The sequence below is a fragment of the Suncus etruscus genome, chromosome 8 (assembly GCF_024139225.1).
Source record: "Suncus etruscus isolate mSunEtr1 chromosome 8, mSunEtr1.pri.cur, whole genome shotgun sequence".
Taxonomy (NCBI): Eukaryota; Metazoa; Chordata; class Mammalia; order Eulipotyphla; family Soricidae; genus Suncus; species Suncus etruscus.
The window spans coordinates 90912738-90939202 of record NC_064855.1 but is presented as its reverse complement, the minus strand read 5'-3'; the positions used below and the strand labels follow the sequence as shown (position 1 = coordinate 90939202).

The following is a 26465-nucleotide window of genomic DNA, read 5'->3' as shown; positions in this document are numbered from 1 at the left end:
GGGCAGAAAACCAAAAGCTACAGAGTCACTGTGGTAATAAGGTAAAAATTCAAGAATGTATTTTTAAATTTTAAAGTTTTGGAAATCACCTTTATTTTTACTGCTGGTCCGTTCAATAGCATTTTACTTCTGTAAAGTGACTCCATTTCTCTAACCTTTTCCAGGAATTATATTAGTGTCAAATCATTAACTCAATTTTTGGTATCAATAATCCAGCAGTTTAAGAATTCACATGGTATATATACATTGCCTAAGGAAAATGCAGATGTAGTATAGGTAAATTCTTAATACTGAAAAGATGTTTTTACCCTGACAGTATTAAAAAAAAAAAAACATCCCTATTTAAGAAAACCTGACAAAAATTTTGTGGGTAGGTGACAACTACATTTTATTTTATTTTTGGTTTTTCAGGCCACACCAGTTTGATGCTCAGGGGTTACTGCTGGCTAAGCATTCAGAAATTGCCCCTGGCTTGGGGGGACCATATGGGACCCCGGGGGATCGAACCAAGGTCCTTCCTTGGCTAGCGCTTGCAAGGCAAGCACCTTACCTCTAGCGCCACCTCGCCAGCCCCGGCAACTACATTTATAATAACAATTAATAATCTATAATTTTAAGCTTTGTTATGATATACATTGAATCAAATATATTAACTTGCATTGATGGTGCCATTTTATGAGCTTTTCTGTATACTAAGTAAAATTAATGCTTGTACCATATATTATAAACTCAAAATACCAACTTTTATCCTCTTCATTAATTTTAGTTCTGGGGGGCATACCTGTCGGGCTGAGGGGTTACTCCTGGCAGCCTCAGGGGACCATCTGGAACGCCAAGAATCAAATCAGGGTCAGCTATGTGCAGGGCATGTTTTATCACTTCTGCCCTATCTTCATTAATTTAAATGTTTTTCAATAATTAAGACAAAGTCAATAAATAAGGAAATGGGGCATTGACTTGGACCCAAATTATCTTTTTTGGAGGGTGGTTTGTGCTACAGTCCAAGGTGTCCAGTGATCATACTTCTAGCAGTATTTGGGGGACCATTATGGTCTTGGCGATCGAACTGGGGTTGGCTACCAGCAAGATAAAAGACTTGACCCGTGGCTTGTTTTGTTCCAGTTCTCAAAATAATCTTATTTAATTGTGTCACTCTGTTTTTGGCAGACCTACAGACACCATGGCTGGGTGCTGGGATACTCAGCTAAATAGCTCAGCACCCAGCACTGTGCAGGAATATTCTGGCTGTGGTGCTTGGGAGTCACCAAGTGACTCCCACCACCAAGTGATATTATGGGGACCATACAGTACTGGGGATCAAGCCCTTTGAGCTATCTTCCTGACCCTAAATCATGATTTTAAACAGAATGTAGGTATCATGTTCGTTTTTATTCTCCAGCTATTTTTCAACTTTGAAATATTATAATTATGTAATCCAACAATTAATATTTTTTCCAGGAAGAGATATTCCATAATGGGCCATGTCTGATTCTTCGGTTATAGGCCTGTGAAGCATTGGGGGTGGGAACACGTGTTGGTGGAGACCAAACTTAGGGCCTCAGGCATTGCAAGGCATGCTCTCCAACCCTTGAGATACCTCCTTAGCCCTGATTTAACACTTTAACATGATACAAATTAGACACACTTGGCATGTTCTCTTTACATATTCTGACTTTTCACATCCTTACACACATGGCAGTTTAGAATAATGAAAGGTCCTCACGTAAAGTTAAGCTCACATCTCTTCTTATTATATACTTTGAGTATGTGTACTTTTCCCTGTATAATCTCCCCTTTAGAATTTGTTTCAATCTAAGTAGTATACAAAGAACTATATTAATTACTAGGAAATAGAAATCTACATCACACACTCATATTTACTAACTAGAATCTTAATCTCAGTAATCGCCATGTTTCTTTATTTTTTTTTATTTTCTTTTGCATCACTATGTCTTTGCCTAGATCATACAATGAATCAATCCTCCCTTAAATTTGTTATTTTAGGACACACCCTCCGTCCTTAGGGGTTTACATTTGGCTCAGAGATCTCTTCAGGCTATGCTCAGGAGACCATATAGGGTGCTGGGAAATAGCAGACAGATCTGAAGCATGCAAGGAGGCAAGTACCAGTCTTGCTGCCCTTTATCTGGAAAGCTGCCACAAATATTTCTATTCTTCCCTGTCAATTAAAAACAATCTGCAAGCTTTTTTTTTTTCTTTCTAATAGTGGATTTCTTCTTTCTTTTAGGCATAGATTCCAGATATTAACCTTGACCTATCCTTAATGCCCTCATCCCTCTGGAATGGATTTCTGGACTCGATTTGCTCCTTCCTCATTCTGTGAACGTGCCCTTGCAGTGGCCATAGGAGGCGAGAACAGTTTGGAATGCCTTTCCACGTGCAGCCGCGCTGGCTGTTGAATATATTTATGGTCAGTTTGCCGCTCAGCTCTCTCCGAGAAGAGCTGTTAGTACAAGCATGGCCTCGATGACATAATTTCTTTGAGCATCCCTTCTCTCTCGGTTCAATCCACTTCTTTCATTCCCAGCCTCGCCCTGCCCCACCTAGAGGAAAACTTTACAGTGCATGCAGCAGAGACAAGTTTTCCTCTTTCTAAAGGCTGCACATATGTTGATATATGACGTTCTTCCAACTTGTCTTTTATTTTTTTCTCTGTCCAAAGGGAGTGCTGTTGAAAGGGTTATTTATCCCACTTAGGATCACATCACATCACCCACACAGGGTGGGTGCCAGAGTTGCTTTCCTGCCTCCCTGCAGACCCCACCCAAGCAATGGAACTTTCAGCCTGCAGGTTTTCCTTTTCTCTGCCTTTGGGGCTCCTGACACAGGAGAGCCCACCCATAGGCTCAGTTGTGGGTTCCCCACTGCTTTCCCTCTTATATCCCCCCATCCGTTATATCCTCTAAGTTCAGATTTCCCTTAGGGAGTGGTGTATATTTGTTCTGCCTTGATAATTCTCAGGCTGGGGTAGACACCTCTGCCTCCAGCCAGCTGAATATTTCTGAGTTGAGGGGCTGGGAGCATTTTGGGGAGCACTCCTCTGGGGCTTTCCCCACTTTTTAACCCATGAAAGGCGGCAAGACAGCAGGAGCGAGGAGGAGGCAAAGCCCCGGGCTGTGCACAGTCTTTGTTTTCAGGAATAAAGCACCCCGGGGCCTTCTGGGGGTGTGTTCTGAACATGCCACACAAAATGTAGGACACGGCTTTCCCTTGGCTAGAAGTCCTTCCCCCGCTCCTATTTCCTGTTTCTCCGGGGCCTCACCCTCGTTTCTCTTCCCACCCTACTTTATGCCACAAAACTGCAAACCTCTCTGCAAAAATAACGCAAACTTCTCCTTCGTTGCTTTCCCCCAGCTGGGCCGGATTCCCACGCAGGGCCGGCTCTGGGGCACCGCTCCGGGGTGCAGAGAAGAGAAATAAGGGGTTGATGTCAGGATGAGAGCTCACCTAGGTTTGCACACACACACACACACACACACACACACACACACACACACACACACACACACACACACAAAGTGAGTGGGTGGGGTGGAGCTGGGCTGACCCCCGGCCACCCCACCTCCGTCCGCTCGGACTTGGAGCGGCGACGCCCGCTTCTTGGGGCTCCCTCGGGGGTGAGCAGGACCCGGGAAGGCTGGACTTTGCCTTCCCATCCTCCGTGTCCCCCCACTACTGTCCCCAGTGGCTTGGACTGAGGTCCCCAGCTCCCTAGTCCCGTTCCCTCCTGCAAGTTCCTCTGCGTGGTCCCTAGAGCGCTCGCGGGGGGCCCTTGGTCCCCAGGCTGCGGTGCGTGGCTCGCTTCCGCGCCTCGTCCCGTCACCCCCAAACGCATCCCGCCAAGGTGAAGCGCGGGGACGGACAGAGCAACGTGCGTGGCTGCCCAGCCCAAACAATGATCCGCTTTCATCCCCGCCCTACCCCACCCTACCGCACCCCAACTCGCGCCCCGCGCCCCGGGTCTCCACCCGTGCTACTTCATTGTTGGCCCTTCGCGGGCGATGCCCGGGACCCCCCTAGGGGGACATCTGGGGGTCCCCCTTATCTCTGACCCGCTCGGCCCACACCTTTGCAAGTTCACCCACGGGTGGGTGAGTCGGGAACCCTCCTCTTCGGGGGCTCGGAGTTTTATTTGTCTCTCCTGCACCCTACATTCGCTTTTGCTGCCTTGACACAAAAGAGGGGACTTTCTGTCGGCTCCGCCAAGCGAGTTGCAATTCGAAAGGGGGGGGGGTTCATCCCATTTGAATGACCCCCTTGGCACCTCCGATTCCCACTCCAGACCCCAAAGGAAACGTTTTCGCCCCTGCACCCCACCCCACACCCCAAAAGTGCCCCAGCCTTGTATGGTGCCGCAAGCAAGGTGGTGCAGGTGAAAGGCGAGCGCAGGCGAGGCCCCAGGCTTCGGGGCGGGGGCAGGGGTGGGGCGGGGCGGGGTGGGGCGCCGTGGACCCACCCATGCACACCCCCCTTTTCCGCACCCCCTCCAGCAGTATGTTTGCCTTCTCCCTCGGCTGGCTAGCGGGGAGGGGGCTCCTGAAGCTTTCCCACCGGGGATTTCAACCATCACCCCTGGATCCCGCCTCCTAATCCTGGGGCGGAGCGGCTGGGAGTTGGGGGGCCCCCATTTTATGGCCATCAAGCGACTTAGCGCTCGCCCCTCCCTGCTTCTCCCCCAGCCCGAGGCTCCACCCCGGCGGGGCTTTGTTTCGGGGGAGGTGGAGAAGAGGAGGACCCCCGGAGGAGCTCTTTTGTTTAGGGGGGTTGGTTGGGTGTGGGCCCCACCCCACCCCACCCCACTCCTGCACACGCAGCCCCACCCCGTTTTTTCCTCCGGCGCGCACCCCCTCTTTCTTTCCCCTCCCTTTGCAACCTCACCCCACCCCACCCACCCCACCCCACTCCACCCCACTCCACCCTACTCCATCCACACCCCTCTGCGCCTCTCCGGTTTCCTTTGCAAGCGAGCTCGGGCTCTCCAGGGCTAAGATCAGCGGCCGAGGCAAGAGCTTGCAAACCCCCCTGGCAGGGCCCCGGGGTAATTCGATGCGGGCCTGGCTGGCTGGCTGGCTGGCTGGCTTGGCCGGGCTCCCCCCAACGCTCCACCAGCCTCCGGGGTTCGCGTCTCGGCTGCCTCCACCCACCCACCCGGCCCACCCTCCATTTAGCGCATCATGTGATCCGGGTAAGTCATTTGCAAGTACAACAGTTTCCCCGGGTTGCCCCCCATTCATTGCCTGAGAACTGCAGAGAGCACAGCCCAGAGGCTCTCTCTGGCCCTTCCTTGCGTGTTAGGCGAGTGTGCGCGGGTGACGCTGTGTGTGTGTGTTGTGTGTGTGTGTTGTGTGTGTGTGTGTGTGTGTGTGTGCGTGCGCGCGCGCGTGTGTGAGATAGAGCAAGAGAGAGAGAGAGAGAGAGAGAGAGAGAGAGAGAGAGAGAGAGAGAGAGAGAGAGAGAGAGAGAGAGAGAGAGAGAGAGAGAGAGAGAGAGAGAGAGAGAGAGAGAAAGGGAGAGAGGGGGACTCTGAGGGAAAGAAAACAATTTCTCCTGCTCTGCAGCTTCTATTCAGGTCTGTGCCAATTCCGTTTCTTATCCAAATAAACAACCCCCTTCTCTCTCTTTCTTCTTCTTTTTCTTTTTCTTTTCTTGATTTATATTTTTTATTTGCCATCCCAGCTCAGACCGTATTCTCTTAACCTGTTTCTTTTATTATTATTATTATTATTAATTTTTCCTTCTGTCATCTGCTCAAGTTAAAATCATTTGGGTTTGGTCTCTCTGTTTGTTCTTCAAGGGGGGGAAAGTGTTGGCAAGAGGGAGGGGAGGCCGAGGGAGGGCGATGCTATTGCAAAAAAAAAAAAAAAAAAAGAGGCAGGAGCGTCGGTTGGATTCGTGGAGAAGAAAGGTTACTCCCCCACTCCTTTCCCCATTTTTTTTTGAAAGAACTTAACAAGTAACATGAATTAAGCAAAAAAAATTTTTTTTTCCTACCCCCTTGTGGAGTTGTTGGTTTACAATGTTGGCCTGACAGTTGCTAAGGTTGAGAAAAGGAAACATCCAGTACTGAATTGAGGGTGAAGGGGGCTTATGGAAGTAGACACCCCTGTACTCCACCCTCTGTTCTCCCCCATCCCCACCCCTCCAGGAATAGACCGGGTTCAGGGAGTGATGGCCTCACCCACTCACTGAAGGCCGTGTGGGGCGTGGGTGTGCGCCTGGGAGAGTTTGGAGGCGAAGGGGTTAAGGCGGAGATGACACCGCTGGCATGAATAGTGGTCCTGGTGCTACATTCATTATTGTCTCTGGTCGTAATGATGTGTAACTGTCACTCGCTCCCGTGCCCGGCCCCTGGAAGTAGCCGGGAGGCTGGCCCGTGACTGTTTAGTTGCAAGGATGGGGGGCGACCTGGCTAGAGTTGACAAGGGGGCAACTTTGCAAAGGCCACCCCAGGCCGGCCAAGCCGTGCAGGCAACCTGGGAGCCACTCGGAGCCTTGGAGGCTGGCTGGAAGGACTCAGACTTGACCTCCGCGACTGTAGCGGGGTGTTCGCGTTAGATGCTCCCCTACTGGGAGAATCAATCCAGCTTTTGTTGGGGGAAGAGAACTGCCTATTCGAACTTTGCAAACTTTTATCTTTGGGGGAAAGGGTGGGGTGCACTCCACAGTTCTGGTGCGTTGCGTTAGTGCATTGGAGGCAAAGGCTTGGAAAAAGTACCAATTCCTTTGTTATATGCCCTGCAGCCTCCCAGCCCCCCTTCACCCTGCGCTTTTATTTTATTTTTCTTGTGCATACTTTAATAGTACTAGCCTTAATTTAGCGGATAAAAGCGGGCTGTGTTGGGTTCAGGAGTATTTGTACAACGGAATGTTGGAATCTGGATAAACTGTTTGGGGTGGTTCATATTGTCAGCTCTCTAATTTTACTGTACAGATGGTTTAAGGAGCGTTGTCTATGGATTGTTTGAAGCAGTTCCACCGGCTAATAGAATTCCATGCCAGACACTCTGATATTTTATTTGAAATCGGCTCTAACGTTCTCTGTGCCCTGTAACACCAGCAGTTCTATTTACATTTAGCGCATGTGCATCCAGTGGCTTCGGTAGACATCTGCCAATCAAATAACACGTCATTCTGCAAATCCACCTAGAAGCCGGCATGCCCTTTCCTGACTGGAGGATAGAGCTGTTTAGCTAAGTAAATGCTCTGAAATAAATGTGCCTTTTAACAGCCTGCGATGAGAACAGGAGTGGTCACTATCGAGAGTGGGAGGGTCCCATCTTTTCAGCAGTGCTCTTTGGAATTCGCATTTCATTAAAAAGAAAACGTAAAAGATGCCCCTTGCCCCCATTTAGAGTCACCCCTCCAAAGAGCCTTCTTGTGTCACTTGCAGATCTTATTGACGTAGTGCTTATGTTGTTGTTGTTGTTGTTGTGTTTTTTTTTGGATAAAAATAAACACGTAGAAATTGGTTACGGTAAAGGCGTAGGTATACTTTTAGGCTAGAAAATATTTAACTGTCAACGTGTAGGAGAGATAGGATGTTGAAGGACAAACATTTCAGTTGCATAAGTTATATCTTCATCAACGCAGCTTGTTCCTTCCTTCTCGGGACTAGCTTGAATATAGTAGACAGAAAGAGCAACTTGAGAATAGGAGATGTGGCAGAAATTGGTATTTAGGAAAGAGGTTTATTTTTTTAACCTTCTAATAACCGTTATGACTTCAGCTGGTAAAATTGGGAATATTTGCTCATAACATTTTCATTGTTTGTGAACTAAGATTGTATTAATGCGGCCCATGGCCTGATAAATCAGAGCTTCTTGAAGAATTTCTGCTTATTTTTGAAGTAGTTCAGCTTTTTATTGTTATCAATAATTCATATTTGAAGGAAACTTCTGTGAGTCAACTTTATTTTGGAATGCTTGCCTGCTTTTTCATTGAATGAAAACGTTTGCAGTAATGAATCCTTAGTATTTTTCTTCTCAGGAAGTTCCTTTTCAAGAACTGAATGTCATTTGGGAGAAAACTGGTCCTGGTATTGCTTTTGAGACCTTGACCTTAGCAACTCTTGGCTGGTGGTTGTTTACTACAGCTGCAGCCTATGAGAGTACAGAATGGGAAGGGACTGCAAACACTGAGCTGCTCACTCTCTCTAGGCCAAGGGAAAAACAAATCAGGATGCTTGCTGAGCAGTGGAAGAACGTCCCCAAGCATATAATAATGGCAGGAGTGTCTGATCTTTTAAAAGAATATGTGTATTCCAGGGGATGACTGACCTTCCTCCTCTGAAAGGCAAACGTGCACTAACAGCTTCAGAGTTTTAGATGGGATAGCATGAAAAGGACTGCTATCAGTGAATTGGAGCCATTTGCTCTTAAATATAGGTGAGTTTTGAAATCTTCAAAATGACAGAATTGCTCAGGCTGGTAGACCGCTAACCCTTTTCTAAGGGTATTTTGAATCAAGCCTGTGCTGGTTAATTTAGATTATTGAGTAACTTTACCAGTGAGGCGTTGTGGTTAAATAGTTGAAAATACAAAGGTCCCAGGAATTTTCTCCATTGCACAAAATGGAATTTCATATTTATGTGAAATAAATCACATATTTGGAAAATTGTGTTAAGTCGGGTGTGTTGTGTCTAGTCCTTATTTTGTGAGTGTAGCAGTCTTGAAGTGAAAACTTCATAAATCTAGCTGTGGACTTATAAAACTAGAATGACACAACATCCTTTGAAAGTTCTTTTCTCTTTTTTGGCCAGTAAGCTTCTCTACTGTGCTTCCAGATTGGAAGCTACCTTTTCCTCTCCAGTTTTTTTTTTTTTTTTTTTTCAGAATTTTTACCATGGATTTCTTTTAGAAAATAACTTTCATTTTGGAAATCTTTCCTGAAATAGGTTGCAGTCGTTTTCCTCTGTTATTTCTAGTTAAAAATACCATGCTAGCAGAGCAACTATATCTTTGTATCCTGTGCTTACTTTTAATGTTCCTTTTAAGTCTATAAAGTTATGCACAGCTGCATACCTTCTTCTGTGCATAACGTACTTCTGTCTTAAGTATGTATGTCAGTCTACTTAGTATGGAAGGATACAGAAAAAAAAAAGGATACGAATATTAGAGTTAAACTCTGACAGCACGCTTAACTACAGATTTACTCCATGTACTACATGGATCTCAACCATCTCTCCTAGATCAAAACGGCAATTGATGGCACAGCTCCGCCCAGATGTCAACAGCCCTGGGCTTTTTAAGACCTGCTTGGATCCTGGCTTCCAAACTGGTCCAGAGAACTGTCTGACTTCAAGCAGCCAGAATGCATTTTCAGGGCCTAGCCCAGCCACACCCCATCTGATGTCAGCTTTTTGAGTTCCTGCGGTGAAGAACACATGCTGTGGATTAAATGGTTGCTTTCTGTATATATTCTCAGTAATTATGTTACAAAAGGATTTTTTGGTTTGGGGTGTTTATTGTCATTAAAGTCCCTACTTGAGTAGTCATATTGTTCTATAAAAATTTGTTTTGGTTTGGCAGTACTTTACAGGATATTCACCCAAAGAATTCTGCTCTGGCATGTTCTTTCTTCCTGTCTTTATTTTTTTTTAAACTTAAACAATACATTTATTTTGTGGCTAATTTCATGGCATACATTTTGGAACATTATTTATGATTAGATGAACTCAAACAATGTTATAGCATGGAAAGTAGGGGTAGGAGAATAGTAGTGCCCTGGGACCAGAGAGATAGTACAGTGGTTAAGATTTGTCTTGCTTATGGCAGATCTGAGTTCCATCTCCTGCATAGCAAGTGGTCTCCCAGCACAATCAGGAGTAATCCTTAAGTAAATCCTGAGCAATACTGAGTGAGGCCCTCAAATTCACCTCCGGCCCACACCTAAAAATAGAGTCCTTTTGGTCTTTTTTCCATCTTCAGACACTATCAGTGCTGCCACTACAATTTGTTGGCCTTGATTGCCTGATATTGTATACCAAACATTACTATGCTTATAAATATGCAAGGATCTCACAATAAATCCAGTATATGTTTACTATGTGTATTGCTAAGTGTGCATTCATATATGTAATTTATATGTTCTTTTTTAGTTATTTAGTTATTTTTATGTTACTTTCTCTGTCTTGCTATATAGTTTGCCTCCCTCAGTACTATGCATGTTATTAAGAATCATGAAGCTTGGGGCTGGAGTGAGAGCACAGCAGTAGGATCTTTGCCTTGCATGCAGCTTGCATCCCATATGTCCGCTGAGCCTACCAGGAGCAATTTCTGAGTGCAGAGTAAGGAGTAATTGCTGAGTGTCACTGGGTGTGGCCCCCAAACCAAAAACCAAAAAAAATTATGAAGCTTGTGCATTAAAACCCTCTCTTCTGAATGCCCTCCTGATCTTTCCAGGAGAGATCCTCAAATACTGAGCAAAGGGTCTCCCCTGAGTACCAGTGGTGTTGCCCCAAACAGAACAACAACCAAGAATGATGGTAGAAAGTTTTCCCCTCTCCAAACACTTGTATGCAAATTGGGAAAAACAAGGTCTGTTTTGTTTCCAAATTCTGTTTCATAATAGTAGTCTCATTTTATTTCGAGATTAATATGCAAAGTCAGAAGAAAACATGAAAATAACTGTGCCCAAAGGAAATAAACTGACAGACCTCATTGGCAACCAAGATCAATTATTGTTAAAGAAAAAAATCAAATGACTATGAAAACCTTCATTTATTTTCTAATCAACTCTGCCTAGATTGAAATGAGGGCTGATTTTTTTTTTGGTAGCAGGGAATATGCAGATTTGAATCTAACTCCCTATCTCTTCATGACCTTGGTTAATATTTTTGAATCTCTTCTATGAAGTCTATGAAGGGGGAAATCTTATGTTGTTTATAGGGCAGGATGAGGATAGCAGAAGATAATTTGTATGAGAATGACTTTCTAAAGTTGTGTGGCTACTGGTTTGACCGGAAAATCCCTTCCTCCCTGAAAAGGATGAACTTTCCAGGATCTCAGAGTGAGTATATAAATTACATTTATGGAGAAGGAATTTCCGAGTGTGGAGAAAAAACTTCTGGTAGTCAAAGGTCAGGAATTCCATTCCTGTCTGGCCAGAGATTTGCTCTGACCTTGAGAATGTCACTTTTTAAAAAAAGTTTCTATGTAGTTGATGTTAATAGTTACCATTTAGGTCCATTTCTGTAGTGCAGGTGAAGTAATAGAGCTTTTTTAAGAAAAGAAATATATAAAAATACAATCTCTTTGATCATTATTTATGGAAGAGAGAAAACAACAATGATTATTTAGAGATTGCAAGCCCTCAGGCTACTTCTTTAATCAGCCAACTAAAACTTCTATCTCCTGGTCATTAAAAATACCTTTAGGGTTTTTTTTTTTTTATTTTTTTTTTTGGTGGAATCATTAAATTTGTGCTGTTGCACTATAATTTAGATCAGTCTATTGAACGGCAAATCCCTAGTTAAACCAAGATTCTGTTGATTAAGCTGTGTGTAATTTATGGCTTAAGTCATTTGGTTAGACTCAAATATTGTTGCCATACAACACACACCCAAAGTAGGAAAACTCTTAAAAAAGTATTTTAACTTTTATTTGATATATTTTGCTCCTATGTGCATTTTTTTCTGCCACATAGTATTTTCTACACAAATACAAGAAAATTAAGATGATTAATTTACAGTTTCTCCTTAGTTGCATTTACTCCAGTTAAAAATTAACCTTACCCACCCCCAACCCCTTTCCTGGGGCCACACCTGGTAGTGCTCAGGAGTGACCCCTGGGGGTGCATAGGGACAGTGCTGGGGATTCAAACCAGGGACAGGCTGGCATGCAAGATACGTTCTTACTTCCTATACTATCTCTCTAGCCCCCTAAACACTGTTTCTTTCTCTGTTTTTTTCCGTGTGTGTGTGTGTGTGTGTGTGTGTGTGTGTGTGTGTGTGTGTGTGTGTGTGTGTGTGCGCCACACCCGGTGACGCTCAGAGGTTACTCCTGGTTATGCACTCAGAAATCGCTCCTGGCTTGGGGGACCATATGGGACGCTGGGGGAAATCGAACTTCTGTCTGTCCTAGGCTAGCGCGGGCAAGGCATTTGTGCCGCTTGTGTCTCTTTTCCGGCCCCAAACACTGTTTCTGTAAGAGCAAAGAAACAGATTTAAACTTGCTCATAATAGAATTAATTTATAGCTAGCTCTTTTAACCTGACTTATGTATCTTGACTAACTCGTCCATATTACCACTATTGTGACACATACCTTCCTTGAAGCTTTATTTCTAATATCTTGTTTAAAGAATTTTCTACTTTCCAGTGTATAATCTGTGGCTTTATATAGTACATAATTTCATTTTTGTGTAATATTTTTCTTGCCTTGTTGCTTCCCAATAATAAGCCCCATGAGAGTAAGAAATGAATCTTTTTCCTAATCATTTTGCTGACTTCTTAACATAGTGACAGATCACTTATTGCTAAAGTACTACTTGAAAGAACAAATTGAAGGATGCAGTCTATCCGATCATCCTTTCAGTAGTTAAATGCCAATATGTATCCAGAATCATTTCCTACCTAAATCTTTTCATCTCTAACTAGATGTATTTGACTCTGATAACCATTGTGATCTTCAATATTTTATCCGGAGTTTATATTTGATCTTTTCATCTTGTAAAATGAAGCCTTGTGTTGAAGTTAGGTGGTTTCAGCTATCTTATTTGGGTAAATTATTTCTTGAAGTATCAGTTTATTTATAGTTAAATGAAAACAAGTAAGAGAAAATAATGTTATTATCGAAGAGTGATGGTGGTGGTGGGGAAAGAAATTTGGTTGTGTTTGCAAAGCATTCACGATATAAAATTATATACATATTTAGTTAATGCTTCATAAAAGCTGGTCTCATCCTTTATCTATGTAGTACTCTTAAAAAATAGCCTTTCCAGGTTGTTGGTAACTCAAAGGACTAGAGACTCTGCTTGCATGTGCCAGGCCCTAAGTTGGATCCCAACAACCCACATCCACCTTCCAGCTCCACTGGACATAGCTCTGGTGGCCCTCAGCACCTCCTACAAAAGCAACTGACATTGTTGACCAAGCACTGAACCATCAGGTCCATACTACTTGTCTAAGTATTGAAGGGAGTGGCTCCTGGGATCTCCTGAACTGCTTGTGGAGGCTTCCCCTCCCAATTAAAAAACCATTCAGAATGAGAATTAACTATATATAAAGTAAAATAGCCATTCTTTTTTATAGCTACAGTACAATGTAGAAGTTAGGTGCCATGTGTCCATTGGTTTTCATGGATTACTTTATTTAATTTAGTCTTCAGTAAACAGGTATAATCGCTGATTTCAAGTAGTAACACTTGCAGTACTGTGCATGGAAAACTGCTGGATTTTGTTCATGAATGACAGGTCCTGAGTGAGTGAGTGAATGTGTGTGTGTGTGTGTGTGTGTGTGTGTGTGTGTGTGTGTGTGTGTGTGTGTCTGTCTGTCTTGGGGAAAAAACTGGCAGTAATCAGGGCCTAATCAGTGCATTGGTGGCCTTTGACAATGCTCAGGGAACTATGTGGTGCTGGGAATCAAACCTGGGCCTCCTGCATGCAAAGCATGTGCTCCAGCTCAATGAACTTTCTCCCACCTCTTGTCAGTCATGTAATGGGTTTCTGATGAGAAACAGATCCCCAGAGTCCCACCTGTGTGTGACATTGTCACTTCAGACCATATTGTAAAAATTACCTGAAACTTCTGCATTTGCTTTTCTTTAACAAATGAAAAAAATATAACAAAAAAAAAAAGGAGGAAATGAAAGTTCTAGTTATGAGGAGAGCGTATTATCTTAATACCCAATTGAGTCAGTTTAATCATTAGTATGCTGAACAGTGAAATTTTATCAAAAATTTTCAATGAACTAAGATGATAAGTTGTAAAAATAAATATGATGGTAGAGTATACCCAGTGCTATCCATCTCTTTTTAATGACAGTGTGAAATAATCTTCCTTATTGATTTTGTAATTTTATTTATTTGTGACTGGGAATGTACCTCCTTTGAGAGAAGCTGGGTCTACCTTGACTTGCATATTTGCATTCTGTTTAACATTTTAAGAACACACTGTATGTTACAAATATAGGGTTTCTTTTATTTGTTAAGAAGTATTCATAGATACATATGTATGCTGCTTTAGTTGCTATTTTTGTCCATGGAAGCTGAATTTCCCTGGAGTTAAGTAATACAATCATGGTCAGTAATCATTAAGTTTTTTTTTATTTGGTTCCTGGGTCAAATCTAGCAGTGTTGGGTGTCAGGCCCCTCTTTGTGCTCAGAGGGCACTGCTTTGCTGGTTTCTAACCTGGGTTTTCTGCAGGCAAGGCCCACAAGCCAGGTTAGCACCTTAACCTATGCACTCTTCCCCCTGCCCTGGAGTTCGCTTGAAAGCAGATTAGGCCACTGGGCCGCCTTTGAACTTTCCCCTTTGGCTAGTCCCTTTCTCTCTGGCATTTAATGTGATATTCTAAGGTTAGTCTTACTGTGAAGCAAAACAATGGGTCTATTATACATTGTCTTTGATGCTATATTATTTATGAGACTCTGGTCACACTGCATTTACTAGGACAAATTTACTGAAATATTTACTTCAATATAGAAACCAAGTCAGTGTTTGCTGATATATGTAGTGAAGCAAATAATGAGACCTAATCCCTAAAAAAGAATTTTTGAAGGATATGGCACAGTGGTAAGACTAAGCCAGTAATGTTACCCCAATAATGAATCTACTATTTGATAAAACTATTTAGGTCAGGTATAATAAAAATAATACAAACATCTGTTCTTATAAAAATTGTTATTTGACCTCTACTTATTTAATTATAACTATATACCTGTAATCCTATATATAAATAGGCAGGATACCATCACTGATGACCTGAAAATCAGGTTGAGGAAGTCCGTTGAAATTATCATCCAAAGTAATTTGTGATAAATGGAACAAGACATAAACCAAATGAGGGAATATTGCTTCAGGATGGGAAATGTAAAAGTTTAAAAATTTTGGTTGCTGTATAACAAACACGTTAATTGTTTTATTAAAGCGCTCTGATTTACACTGTTACTCATAGTTAAATTTCAGACCTGCAATGTTCTGGGCCTATCATCGTCAACTTCTCTCCACTAGTCTGTGGCAAAAATATTCTATGAAAAACTTTACCTTCAAAAAGCTTAAAAATACTTTTTTTTGGTGGGGAACACTGGTGTTGCTCAAGGAGCATTCTTGCTGGAGCTTAGAGGACCGTACAGGATGCCAGGAATCAAACTTGAGTCAGCCGCATGCAAGGCCAGCATCCTGCCTGCTCTCTGTTTCTCCAAGACAAACCCCAGTGTGGTCAGTTTTACAGAAGGTTAAAGTCATTTGTAATTTAACAGAGTGTGGCTGGTAGTGACATTTTATTTGTTGTTTTCATTTTGGAGGGGAATTTTGAGCCATACTTGGTAGTGCTCAGTATCTATTCCTGTCTCTGTGCTCAAGGGCCACCCTATTAGTTCTCAAGGGACCATGTTTGATATGAGGGATCTAACTGAGGTCAGCTGCGTGCAAAGTACTGTTGTTGTACTCTGACTGAAAGGATATATATGTATATATATACATATATATATATCCTTTATATACATATAATATATTATATATATATATGTATATATATATATATATATATATATATATATATATTCCTAAGAGTGCTCAGGGGAACCATATGGACTTCTGAGGATTGAATCTGGGTTGATTATGCGCAAGGGAAGTGCCCTACTCTTCTGAGTACCCTATCTAGCCCTGAGAATAGTTTAAAAGAATCTTTACACAAAGAGATTGAGTGTTTAATGAATTACATTTGCTAGAATACACATTATCTTTTACTTTAGGTATCAGTGTTGGACAGCTAAGCAAACAAAATATTTTATTTAGAGAAATTACATAGCAAGAAAGAGCAAGGACTTATATGCTGATCTATTGAATATACTGGGGCTAAACCAAGGCACTGGGCTGAAGCAAGTGTGTAATATACTTACATAGTTTGGAAATTAAATCAGTAGAATATTTGAGTATTATGTGCTAGCAAAATTATTGCTTAGTATTTGATGGCTAGTAGCATAGTTTAGTTTTCATAGTGGAAATCATGTAAAGTTGGTCGGAAACATGATACTATCTTTTATTCGTGAGAATAGTGAAGACAAGAAATAGGGAAATAATTAGAAATAATCAAGTAAGGGTCAAAGAGATAGCATGAAGGTATGGGTTTGCCTTGCATCCAAAAGGACAGTGGTTTGAATACCGGCATCCCACATCCCATATGGTCCCCTGAGCCTGCCAGGAGTGATTTGTGAGTGTAGAGCCAAGAGTAACCCTCGAGCACTGCCGGGTGTGACCCAAAAACCAAAAAAGAAAAAAAGAGAAAAAGAAAAGAAATAATGAAGTAAATCTAGAACCTTGACTTTTAGCACCAATATTCATTCATTGATTTAATCTTAAATATTGAAAGTCCACATTTGTGAAAGAGGTGCTACTTTTTTGTGTGTTTAACTCATGTGAGATGTTCAGTGACTAATTGATGAATTAAAAAAATTTAATATGTTTTTGGGGTGTTGGGGCTACACTCTGCGATGTTCGGGGATTACTTCTGGCTTTGTGCTTGGAAATCGCTCCTGGCAGGCTCAGGGTATCATCTGGGACATTGGGGATCAAAGCTGGGCTGGTCATGTGCAAATCAGGAAGATGGTTAATCACCTACCACTTGAAATTGAACTTGAACTTGTGCTACATATAGAGAAGACAAAGGCACATTTAAACATGGACCCTGACCTGATGTATGGATGCATACATTGTATGATCATGGCATGTATAAATTTAGATCATTGAAGAAGTGGCGTAGCTAAGCCCAGTGTATTATGGTTTAGTTAGCTTTCTTAATGTTGGTCTTTAGTGTACTTTAATGTCCCAGATATATTTAGGGTTAAAATTTAGTGTCTTTTAAGTTTAAGTTACTTTCATTAGACAATTGTTTTCTATTAATTGACATGATCTTAAAAGCTTTGCCTCTTTCACAAAAAAAGTGTACTGTGTACTTTTTGCACAGAGAATGTTCATGATGCAGTTAAAATGCATCTCTAATGCTTACAACCAATTCTATGGTAAGTTAGTTTATAGGACTTTAGTGCTTTCCTTTTTGTGATATAGCTTTTCAAAACAGCATCAGCTTAAGATCTGTAGTAAATAGTTTTGCAGAAACAAAACAGGTGATACAAATATATCTTTCTGATAAAAGTATCAACGTATCTGTGGAGACTATAAAGTCACCTCCTATATTATCTCTCTGGCTCTTATCTGTACCCCTTTAATGTATATTTTCTTAGTAAGTATAAAACTCATCTTTGTCATATTGTATGTTTTCATTAATCCTATATAATATAGATTTTTCTTTATTGATAATTTTAATACATAAAAATGTTGTAGTACTTATAATGGTTATTTTCTTTTTAATTGAATTGGGTTTGGGAATTTTTCTATTGTGATAATGATTTTTAATCCTGCTAATATAGTGAATTAATTGCATTGATTGATTTTAAAAATGTATTTTAATTTTAATTTTTACCCTTTCCAAGCTGAGAAGGTCTGTGATTTCCCTCCCTCTGGTGAATCTCAGTTTCCCAACCTAGCTAGGGCCTGAGAATGGTGGGATGTTTTGCCTGTCTATGATGCTTATGGGACTGTGCAGTGCCAGGATTGAACTGGATTGGCCACTGACAAGACTTAAATCCTGTACTATCTCTGTGACCATCGTTTGATACTAATTTTCTAGTTTCCACAAATAGATGCTTACAACATTATTGGCAATTTTTTTTATTTAAAGTATGCTATAAATTTTATTCTCAGCACTGTTATATTACAAAAGATTTTCTGATTTCCATAGTGATTTCTTCTTTGGCCATGATTTAGCATAATGTTGTTTTATATTCAAATACTTGGAGATTTTGCTGACATCTTTTTTTGGTATTGGTTCCAAGTTTAATTACATGGTTTTTAGAGTATGTATAATACTAAATTTTAAAAATGTGCAGTGAATATATTCTGCATTTGTGCCGGCTACGTGTGCTATGGAAAGCAATGTGTTTCTGCCATTATTAGGTTGAGTATTCTAAAAGTGACCCTTAGGTATTATAGTACTTATGTGTTAACTGGCCAACTAGGTGTGTCTAATGAACTTTTTCTTGTTCTATTTAATGATCTGTTCTGTTAGAACAGATTGGGAGAGTAGAGTTTAAAAATATATATCAAATTGTTATTTTAATTTAATCTCATTTTTTCAGTTTCATTTGTTTAGCTTCAGGATTTTTTTTTTTAATGAGGGTCTAACCCATGGTACTATGAGTTCCAGGATCACACGTGCACGTATGTGAGGCGGGGGATCACTTCCAGGGTTGTGAACACGCTGTGTGTAATCGAACTACTTCCACATTCCAGCTTTATGTATGCTTAAGCTCAGTTATTAGGTCACATGCATTTAAAATTGTTGTGCTTAGATGAATTGACCCATTAATTATTTTAGTAATGAAGTTCCTTGTCCCTTGTTGATGCATATAATTGGATTATTATATTATTGTTTTATTTTAACCCAGTATTTTCTAACTTTCACTTATTTGTCTATTTAAGTACTTTGAAAAATTTTTTTTTTTTGGTTCTTTGCTTTTGTTTAGTTTTGGGCTACACCCTGTGATGCTATTCCTGGCTTTTTGCCAGGGGACCATGTAATACCAGGGATTAAACTGTGACCTCCATATGCAAGCCTGCTTTCAGTCCATTGAAATCTCTCTCTAGCTCTGAATTTATTTTTAATGATTGGATTGCTATTAACTTGTTTTACTTTCTATTTATATCAACTGTTCTATGTTCCTATTTCTCTGTTTTTAGCTTTTTTGGGGCCCTTTTTTGTGTGAGTATGTTTTTTATCTGTACTACTAACTTAGTTATAATTCTTTTTTTGGGGCCACACGTGCTTGTGTTCAGGGGCTACTTCTGGCTATGCGTTCAGAAATTGCTTAGGGGCCAGAATGATGGCACAGTGGTAGGGCATATGCCTTGCACACGGCTGACCTATGATGGACCAAGGTTTGATCCCCCAGCATCCCATATGGTCTCCCAAGCCAGGAGCAAAAAAGAAGAGATTGTTCCTGGCAGGTTCAGGGGACCATATGGGATGCCTGGGATAAAACCCTGGTAAGCCACATGTAAGGTAAATGCTCTCTCCACTGTGCTATTGTTTTGGGCCAGTACAGTTTTTTGTTCAAACTTTGCAACATGTAAAAAATCATTGCTGACATTTTTTGTATTGTTCATACTGTTATCTATATGTATATGTATATACATATACATACTTATGTAAGGGAGGGACACATCTGGTGGTACTCAGGGCTTTTCTCAGGGCTCTCCTCAGGCATCACTTCTTGTGGGCTTGGGAAAAACCTATGGCATGCCAAGGATTCAATTTAGGTCCAAATGTACTATTTCTCCAGTACCAGTATGCTGAATATAGTTTTTTTTTATATACACCTTATAACCATATACTCCCTAGTAGCTGATTTTGTTTTAGTCTTTTACTTTAAATAGAAGTTATTAGAAAATATGTTTCTATGGGTATATTTTTATGTGTACTTACTAACTTTTAAAATAGTTATAGAATTCTAATTTTTTTTTTTTTGTTTTTGGTTTTTGAGTCATACCCGGCAGTGCTCAGGGGTTATTCCTGGCTCCAGGCTCAGAAATTGCTCCTGGCAGATACGGGGGACCATATGGGACGCTGGGATTTGAACCAATGACCTCCTGCATGAAAGGCAAACACCTTACCTCTATGCTATCTTTCCAGTCCCAGAGTTCTAATTTTTTAAAAGTGATTATTTATTTATTTTTTTGGGTCACACTTGTTGATGCTCAGGATTTAGTCCTGGCACTGCACTCAGAAAACTCTCCTGACTTTGTTTGGGGGACCATATGGGATGCCAGCTGTGTGCAAGCCAAGAGCCCTACCTGCTGTACTATCTGTTCGGCCTCCAGATACTAAAATTAAAAAAAAATTATATATATATATATATATATATATATATATATAGTTGCTGGTTGGGGTTTTTTGACTGTTTTTTGTTGTTGTTGTTGTTGGTGGTGGTGGTTTTTTTCTTTTTTTCTTTTTCGTAGTTGCTGGCTTTGTTTTTTTTGTTAGTTCATTTTGTTTGCTTTTTTTGTATTTTTCTTATTATTGCTTGTTGTTATTTTTTGTTTGTTATTTTTTTCTGTTTTGTTACCTTTCTTTTTTTTTCCTTCCCTCTTCTAAATTGATATTTATAACACCTAGAAGGACTCCTCCTACTTTTTTTTTCTCTTTCTGATTTTCCTTTTTCCTTTTTCTATATCTCCAACAGAACCACATTGATTGAATCATCTTGCTCAGCTTCATAAATTGAAGGGGGAAAATGGATGGTACCAGGTCCAGACACTCGCATGAACATTTAGTGGAAATAAAAAAATTATCAGACCTGAACATCAAACCCAAAGTCAACTACAACAGAATCTATACCTAATCCACAGCAAGCTGTACAAGTGGGGACCAGTTACACTAGTATTCTTGGGGGGGGGGCATATAAAGGAGGGATATATGGGATGCATGTTGGGAACAGGGGTGGAGAAAGGACATCACTGGTGGTGGGAATGCTCTTGATTCATTGTCACTATATACCTTAAATATTACTATGAAAGATTTGTAATTCACTTTGGCCACAATAAAAACAAATATATATATATATATATATATATATATATATATGTGTGTGTGTGTGTGTATTATTGGAATCATTTAATTTGCAAAGTTCTTTATGATTGGGTGTCAGACATACAATGTTTCAGGGCCAATCCCACCACAGTGTTGGCCTTCTTCCACCAATGTTTTCTGAGTGCATCCTATGCCACCACCCATGCCCCACCCGCCTGCCAGCATAACAGGTCTGTTTTAAGTTGTTACCTTATCTTGAATATTTAGTTTTATATATATTTTTTGGGGGCCACACCCGATGGTGCTCATATTACTCTTGGCTGTCTGCTCAGAAATAGCTTCTGGCAGGCATGGGGGACCATATGGGACACCTGGATTCGAACCAACCACCTTTGGTCCTGGATCTGCTGCTTGCAAGGCAAATGCCGCTGTGCTATCTCTCCGGGCCCGTTTTATCTTCTTTTAATATCATCAATGCACTGGGACCTCTTGGCCCCTGTCCCAAATCTTTTCATATTTTGTTTCTCCTCCACTCAATTTTTTTCCTTCTCCTTGCACTACTCTTGTGCCAAAATTGTTCAAGACTACTTCCATTTAAACCATTGCATTTCTTCATGCAGTTATTCTAAATACCACAAATAAGTTATAGCATTCTGTATTTACCCTTCTTCTTCTGGCTTATTTAACATAATATCTCCCACTTTCATCCATGTTGCAACAAATTGCATGATTACATCATTTCTTACAGCTATGGAATGTAACATATGTATTCCAGATTTCTAAAATTTTAATACTAAGTTTTTATGTTGTAGCATTATTTTTGTCTGAAGAAACTTCTTATTTTTTTTTTTTTTTTTGTCTTTTGGACCACACATGGTGATGGTGAGGACTTGCTCCTAACTGTGCTCAGGAGTTACTCCTGCTGGTTCTATAGGGCAGGCATTGGGAACATGGGTATCCAACTTTGGTTGGCATGTATGTCAGTGCCCTTCCTGCTCTACTATCTCTGCTCCGTCTCAATAGTTTTCTGTAGTATTTTTATAGCTCAGATTTACTGCAGTTGACTTTTAATCATTGCTATCCTGGAAAAGTAAATTTTTTTTCCTGAAATATTTTAGCTGGGTTTTGCATTCTAGATTGACCATTTATCTAATTGTCTTCTATTATTGTATTTCTCTATGTGTAATATTTCTTTCTTTGGCCTCTCTCTAGGAATTAAAAGTTGTGGTTTCAATAGTTACCTATAATGTGTAAAGGTATTTTATTTGTAATTATCCTGTGATAATCTAAGTTTCTTTATAGTTTTTCTTTTTCTTTTTCTTTTTTTTTTGTTTTTGTTTTTGTTTTTGGGCCACACCCACCAGTGCTCAGGGGTTACTCCTGGTTGTCTGCTCAGAAATAGCTCCTGGCAGGCATGGGGGATCATATGGGACATTGGGATTCGAACCAACCACCTTTGGTCCTGGATTGGCTGCTTGCAAGGCAAATGCCGCTGTGCTATCTCTCTGGGCCCCTATAGTTTTTCTTTTAAAAATATTTTAGAAATTTTCATTTGTTATCTTTTTATATATTTGTTATATATATATACATTTGTTATATTTATATTGACCATTTATTATGACTGGTATAGTAATCCATTTGATATTATTCCAACTTTCATATCTTTTGTAAGTCTCTCCACTTATCTGTATAGTTTGTTTGCTTGTTTGTTTTTTGGGCCATACCTGGCAGCACTCAGTTACTCCTGGCTCTACTCTCAGAAATCACTCCTGGTTAGGGAGCCCATATGGGATGCTGGGAATCAAACTTATATTTGTCCTGGGTCAGCAACGCAAATGCCCTATCACTCTGCTACCTCTCTGGCCCCTATTCTGTATAATTTTTATCTCAATATTTTTACTTCAAGTTTGAAAAATCTTTCATTGTGTATAGTCTTTTGTGTAAGTTTAATGTAGAAGGTTTTTCTGTAGTATGCATTTTTGTCTTTTGTTTTCATATGGTTTTAAAATTTTACATTTATTGACTGATTTTCTGCTATATCTTAAACATAGATATTTAAACTTCGTTGAAAGTTTGACCATGTGCCATATTGTGGTCTGACTATGTAGATGGTTTTGTACCTTGACAATGAGTCATTTTTTTTTTTTTTGCCTTTTTTTTTTTTTTTTGAGTATACCTGCAGTATACCTCAGGGTATTTCTTGGCTTTGCACTTAGTGATGTTAGCAGTGCTTGTGAGGACCATTTGGGGTTCTGGGAATCAAACTTGGGTCAGTCACTTTTAATCAAATGCCGTACAACATTGTGTTGCTTTACTGGTTCATCTTGTCATTTTTAAAAAGTGAATGCCTACAAATGTACAGGTGTTATTGAGCTAGGTGATTATTGTGATATGAAAGAGGTGTGTCTGTTAACCTCAAGGTATTAATGTCTCTAGAGAGGGCAAATGAAACAATTTGATCAGTAGCTGTGCTAAGTTATTATTTTGTTGTTAGTGAACTGTTTCATCCTCAGAGATTTCAAGTTCCGCCAGTAATTACTTTGACCTTGAGTTTTCAATGAGACTTGGATTTCCAGAGCTTTTCCTCTTATTTGCTTCTTCTCTTCTTTACACTTTGAACCTATGCTGAGCACCAGTAAAATAAGGAAACCTGTTCCAAGAGTAGGAAACTGGATGAGTTTGGATGGATAGAGTCTGAAGTCTCAGCTGCCTCAAAGGGCAGTTCTGTTACAGTGAAGCTTGACTGGGGCATTCTCAGTGTCCCTGTCCCTTCTTTTGATAGTTTGATACTGTCAGTGAGTTTTCTTGTATTTCTATGAGTAGAACTAACTTTTATTTTCAATCACTGTCTCCAAGTTAGTTTCCTGCATTGCAGGTGATTTTGCTTGGTGTTAAGTACAAAGTATTGTGAGGTGCATGTGCCCTTCTTTGACTGAGGGCATGGTAGTGCTTCTGTCTCAGTGGGATATGTCTATTTGTCCTCTCACAGCATTCCACCATTTCTTGGAAGGAACAGAGGGATTTACCATTTCTGTTTGGGGCAAATGCTTTTGCTTTATGTAAATTTAAATTTGAGTTGAGGCCAATTTATATTCCTGTTTCTCATGCCTTATACTAGTTGATAAATAGGATGCTAGCATTTTTAAGGATGGGGGTGTGTGTGTGTGTGTGTGTGTGTGTGTGTGTGTGTGTGTGTGTGTGTGTGTGTATGTGAGTTCCTTTAAAGTATTCTGTTAAATTCCCAGTTTTCTGTTTATGTATCTGGAGACTATCTGAAAAGCAGGTGAACACGTTCTGACTGTAGTTGGGCTTCTTGGGACAATGAAAGACTTCATTGGTCTACCTTAAGTTTTTATGATTAAAAAAGAGCAAGTTTTCTTATCTGCTTAATAAGGTGAAAAGGGATATGGCACTAAAAAAGCACATCCCATAAAATTGACCATTTTGTGTATATATATTTTTAGTGTTAACTACATGCACATGGTGATAAAAAGATCATTATATTTTCATCTTCTAAAACTGAAACTCTGTACTTTGAACCAAAGTTCTCCATTGTCCCCTCCCCTGAAACCACCATTCTACTTTCTGTTTCTTATGTACTTTTGACAGTCTTTTAATTTTTCTTCATTATATTGACAATCTGTGATGGGTCTTACTAGTTTTTCTTGTGACTTCACCTCTTGGTTCTCAAAAGATTTATTATTTTGTAGTATATTTACCTGACAGATAATCTTTCTATACTTATTTAGCCAAAACATGTTTACAAATTCTAATTTTAAATATCCGCACAATTTCATCGTTCATTTTTTTTTTTGAAGGCCCATATTCAGTGTGCTTATGTCTTAGTCCTGACTTTTGTGCTCAGGAACCACTGTTACTTGCATGGGAGATCATATAGGGTACCTGAAATTAAAACCGGGTTGATTGCTTTCAAGGCAAGAACCTGATCACTGTACTATTGTTCTGGCTCTATCGGTTTTATAAAATTAAAAAAAAAAATAGGGGCCAGAGTGGTAGCACAGTGCTAGGACATTTGCCTTGAATTTGTCCCAGGTAGGATGCAGGTTCAATTCCTAGCATCTCATTTGGTTCCCCAAGCCAGGAGTAATTTCTGAGCATATAGCTAGGAGTAACCCCTGAGTGCCGCTGGTGTGGCCCCCCCCAAAAAATCAAAACAAACAAAAATTTGTTGTATATAGACTTTTATGTCTTAATTTATTGTTATACATATTTTTTTAGAATTTTCTAGTATTGAACTATCCTATATTAGCAATAAACTTTTTTTTTCATAATTTGCTCTTATATCATTTTGCTTGAGTATATCTAATATATTGGAATGATGTTTAGTATAGATAATATATATATTAACATGTAATTGGTCTTAAAAGTTCTCATGGTGTTCATTGACATTTTTGTGTAAACATTTTAGTGGTTACATAGGTAAATTTTTAAAATATTTGCAGCTTTTCATGAGTTGTAACTGTGATTGCCCCTTTCCCAAGATTCAAATACAAGGCACTGGATCCTTATTTTATTTTATTTTGTTTTGTTTTATTTTTTTCTACTGGTACATATTTAAACTTTTCTGCTCCCAGTTTCTTCTGTGTATCTAACTGTTTTATTTTTCAGTTTCTTTTCTTTTTTTCTTTTTCTTTTCTTTTTTTTTTTCTGGTTTTGGGTCACACCCAGCAGTGCTCAGGGGTTACTCCTGGCTCCATGCTCAGAAATCCCTCCTGGTAGGCTCGGGGGACCATATGGGATGCTGGGATTTGAACCAATGACCTTCTGCATGCAGGGCAAATGCCTTATTTCCATGCTTCTCTCCAGCCCCTATTTTTCAGTTTCTTGGGGCCTCTGAAATAGTATAGTATTTAAGGCCATTATGTTGCAAATGGTGTACTTTAGTTTGCTTCCCAGCACCTACTATGGTCCCCTGGTCTCTGTCAAGACACCTGAATACTCCCAGGTGTAATCCCTGAGTTACTATTAGATTTGGCCATTTTGAAGGGGAAAATGTTTTGTTTCTTTTAGGATCAAGTTTTAGTTATTCATTGTTTTATAAGCTTTTAAATTTGTCCTCAAGATAATGTGTAATGTTCCCTAACATAAAATTACACTTCTACTATAATACATAGTATAATGCATAGTGACTCCTGGTGATGCTCAGGAGTTACTCCTGGCTCTGCATTTAGGAATCACTCCTGGTTGACTCAGAAGATCCATCTGAGATGCCAGGGATAGAATCCTGGTTGGTTATGTGCAAGGCAAGAATCCTACATGATATATTATTGCTCCAGTTCCTGTAATTGTTTCCTTAATTCCCCAATTTGTCTTGTTTTGTATGGTTTTCTTTTTGTTTTAACATGAATGTTCTACAAATTCTTTGCTGTTTTATTATTTTGTGTATAAAAAGATTTAAAAGCTTTTGGATTGTTCATAATATCTATTAACTTTTTTCTTTGTTTTCTCTTTCTTGACCTCTAACTTTTATTTTCTCTCTTCTTTTACTTATTTCTTTAAAAAATATTCTTAACTGTAAAAGACATTGATATTTGAAAGTTGTTCTGACTAATATCTTCTCTTTTTGAGATATTTACTCCCCTTTTCAGTAAATTTGCCTTATTATTGATTTCTTTGGGTC

At 40.0% G+C, this 26465-nt stretch overlaps 1 protein-coding gene across 1 annotated transcript in view; it reads left to right on the top strand.

The window, feature by feature from the left end:
- Nucleotides 1-5501: 5501 nt before the first annotated feature.
- KLF12 (KLF transcription factor 12) overlaps nt 5502-26465 on the top strand; it is a 501377-nt gene continuing 480413 nt past the window's right edge. Inside the window, exon 1 of the mRNA XM_049778917.1 lies at nt 5502-5590. The gene's annotated coding sequence lies outside the window, so the exon portion shown is untranslated. The remainder of the gene's footprint in view (nt 5591-26465) is intronic.